This window comes from Macaca mulatta, chromosome 11 (genome assembly GCF_049350105.2).
Source record: "Macaca mulatta isolate MMU2019108-1 chromosome 11, T2T-MMU8v2.0, whole genome shotgun sequence".
Taxonomy (NCBI): Eukaryota; Metazoa; Chordata; class Mammalia; order Primates; family Cercopithecidae; genus Macaca; species Macaca mulatta.
Genome location: NC_133416.1, coordinates 123,773,781 through 123,777,553, shown reverse-complemented (window position 1 = coordinate 123,777,553; position 3,773 = coordinate 123,773,781). Strand labels below are relative to the sequence as shown.

Sequence of the window (3,773 nt, the reverse complement as noted above, 5' to 3'; positions counted from 1 at the left end):
TGTCAGACCAGGGAATTTAAAATTGGAGGCTGTACGTTTTCATAGCAACTCCCCTGGAGCCAGAAATGAGGACCCCACGTGGGTTGCTGCGTGCCTGTGTGCCTTCTGCCTGTTTAATGCAGGGTGTAGTCAGTGAGTTTGTTCTGCACCACCCAGCTCTTCCTAGAGCCAGCTGCTCCTTTCAAAGGCTGCTGAGCACTGCTGGGAGGTGACAGTGGTCATAGACGGTCAACTGCAGTTACGTCCTGAACAGAAAAGCTATCACTCTTGATATCAGCCCCTCCCACAAATCACTCTCAACCATATCCAATATCCCACATGACACAGGTGCTTTGTATTTATTTATTTATTTTTATTTTTTGAGACAGAGCCTCACTCCGCACCCTGGTTGGAGTGCAATGGCGCAATCTCAGCTCACTGCAACCTCCACCTCCCAGGTTCAAGGGTTTCTGCTGCCTTGGCCTCTTGAGTAGCTGGGGTTACAGGTGTGCACCATCACATCCAGCTAATTTTTTTTTTTTTTTTTTTTTTTAAGTAGAGATGGGATTTCACCATGTTGGTAAGGCTGGTCTCAAACTTCTGACCTCAGGTGATCCAGCTGCCTCAGCCTCCCAAAGTGCTGGGATTGCAGGTGTGAGTCACCGTGCCTGGCCTACAGGTGCTTTTTATCACCTACACGTCTCTCAAATCCATCCTCCTTTCTCATCTTCACGTCACTACCTTGATCTAAGCCCTGATCTCTCACCTGGACCCATCTGAGCACCATAGCCAGGTGCTCCCCTGGCCTTAACTGCCTCCAAGCTGCTCTCTAAACTGCAGCCAGGGTGATGTTGAGGAAATGCATGACCTCCTCTTCCCTCATCCCCTCCACACTCACTGCACTAGTAGCTGCCCCGCTGCTCTCAGCAGGAAGACTCAACTCTTCTCTGTGGCCGGTGCCGTCTGCTGGAGTGCACATGTATCCATTTGTCAGAGCAGATTGTCAAAGTATCAGAAATTTTGCAAGCTGCTTGACGTCACATTGGTGACTTGGAATCGGCCACAACGGGAGTATTTACACTACGGAAATTGGCAAACATTAATCCCAGCCTTTTTGCTTTTTCCTAGGGAGCTGGTTGTTAAACATTTACCAGCACACCCGTGCCTGCACGACCTGGCCCACCTAACCCCACCAGTTCCTCCAGTTTTCTCTCTTTAGACTCTGCCCCTTGCCTCTGACGGCACCAGTCTACCTCCCTTCCTCTTGCAGGTAAATTGCATATCCCTTCTGTGAAGCTCAAGCATCGCTTCCTCAGGTAAGCATGCCTGGTCCCCAGCACAGGTGCAATCTGTTGTACGCTCTTTCCATCAGCACGCTTATCTCAGCTTTTAATCATGTGATGTTTGAGAGTGCTAATTTCTTCCCCCTTTGCCCCACTAAACTGAAAGTGTCATGGGAGCAGGGCCTGCATCTGACTTTGCTTATTGTTATATACCCAGAGCCTAGCACAGTGCCTGGCACATAGTAGGTACACATAAAATGTTTTTGCATGTTTAATTTTAGTAAACCATACATAACAAAATACACCACTTTAACTCATCTTCTTCTTCTTTTTTTTTAGGAGATATGTTCCCGATACATTGCCCAGGCTGGAGTGCAGTGGTTATTCATGGGGCAAGGTGCCAACTACTAATGAACATGGGAGTTTTGACCTGCTTTGTTTCCAGCTTCGGTCAGTTCCCCCCTCCTTAGGCAACCTGGTGGTCACCCACCCCCAAGTGGTCACCACATTGATGCTGAACTTACTGCGGACACTCAACTGGTTTAGGGCACTACAGCCCAGAACTCCTGGGCTCAAGCAATCAGCCTCCCGAGTAGCTGGGACTACAGGTGTGTACCACTATGCCAGGTCATTTTAACCTTTTTTTTTTTTTGAGATGGACTCTATCGCCCAGGCTGGAGTGCCGTGACACAATCTCAGCTCACTGCAACCTCTGCCTCCCGGGTTCATGTGATTCTTCTTCCTCAGCCTCCTGAGTGGCTGGGATTACAGGCATGCGCCGCCACACCTGGCTAATTTTTGTGTTTTTAGTTGAGACGGGGTTTGACCATGTTGGCCAGCTGGTCTCAAACTGCTGACCTCATGATTCACCTGCCTTGGCCTCCCAAAGTGCTGGGATTACAGGCGTGAGCCACTGCGCCCGGCCCACTTGAACCATTTTAAGTATGCAATTCGGTGGTATTAAATACATGAACATGTGCAACCACGGCCTTTTTTTTTTTTTTTTTGAGATGGAGTTTTGCTCTTGTCACCCAGGCTAGAGTGCAATGGCACAATCTCGGCTCACTGCAACCTCTACCTCCTGGGCTCAAGAGATTCTCCTGCCTCAGCCTCCCTAGTAGCTGGGATTACAGGGGCCCACCACCACACCCAGCTTTTTTTTGTATTTTTAGTAGAGATGGAGTTTCACTGTGTTGGCTAGGCTGGTCTCAAACTCCTGACCTCAGGTGATCCACCCACCTCAGTCTCCCAAAGTGCTGGGATTATAGATGTGAGCCACCACAACCAGCCAAAAAACAATTTTAGTGTATGTATATTCAGTGTCTCTTTATTTGAATAGATAATGCATATATACGTGAAAAAATTTCAAGCATTGCAAGAAAGCATACAGTGAAAATAAATAAGATAAAAAAGAGCATACATCTCCTTCCCTCTCTGACTCTAGGCCCCCCTGACTCATTGAGTGCCTCTCATGTGCCTAGCACTGTGCTTATCATGGGATTCAGATGAACAAAATAGGCAAGGTTTCTGTCCCTCTGCAATGGGGTTGAATGGTGACCCAATGTCCCCCTCCTCCACCAACTTGTGTGCACATCTTAACATCTGGCACCTGTGAATGTGACCTCTTTTGGAAAGAGGGTCTTCGCAGTATAATTAAGGATCCTGAGGTGAGATCATTGTATTTGTCTGTTGTGACACTGCTATAAAGAACTGCCCAAGACTGGGTAATTCATAACGAAAAGAGGTTTAATTGACTCACAGTTCTGCATGGCTGGGGAGGCCTCAGGAAACTTACCATCATGGTGGAAGGGGAAGCAGGCACGTCTCACATGGCAGCAGGTGAGAGAGAGTACATAAGGGAGGAACTATCAAACATTTATATGACCATCAGATCTTTTCAGAACTTACTCACTATCAAGAGAACAGCACAGGGAAATCACCCCTATGACCCAATCACCTGCCATCAGGTCCCTCCCTCAACACGTGGGGATTAGAGTTTAAGATGAAATTTTTGCAGGGACACAGAGCCAAGCCATATCAATCATCCTGGATCCCTAAATCCAATGACAAGTGTCTTTTATGAGAAAAAGACAGAGATTTGACACACCCACATGAAGATGCACTCAGGGATTGGAGCAAAGGAGACACAAGCGAAGGAACATCTTGGGGCCACCAGTGGCTGGAAGAGGCAAGGAAGGATCTTCACCAAGAGCCTTCACATGGAGCATGACCCAGCTCACACCTTGACTTTGCACTTCTGGCCTCCAGAACTATGACAAAATAAATGTCTGTTGTTTTAAGACACCTAGTTTGTGTTCATTTGTCATGGCAGCCCAAGGAAATGAATATACCCTATAAAGCGATCATTTTTCTTCTCTTTTTTTGAGACAGAGTCTCACTCTGTCACCCAGGCTGGAGTGTGGTGGTGCGATCTTGGCTCACTGTAACCCCTTCCTCCCAGGTTCAAGTGATTCTCATGCCTCAGCCTCCCAAGTAGCTGGGATTACAGGC

The 3,773-nt window shown here is 47.7% G+C and overlaps 1 long non-coding RNA gene across 1 annotated transcript; it reads left to right on the top strand.

Moving 5' to 3' along the window:
* Nucleotides 1-1,162: 1,162 nt before the first annotated feature.
* On the top strand, nucleotides 1,163-3,566 carry LOC114671083 (uncharacterized). Its single transcript, XR_003720988.2, has 3 exons — nucleotides 1,163-1,295; nucleotides 1,602-1,712; nucleotides 3,280-3,566. It is a non-coding gene; the product is annotated as an uncharacterized LOC114671083 (long non-coding RNA).
* The last annotated feature ends 207 nt before the right edge of the window (nucleotides 3,567-3,773 follow it).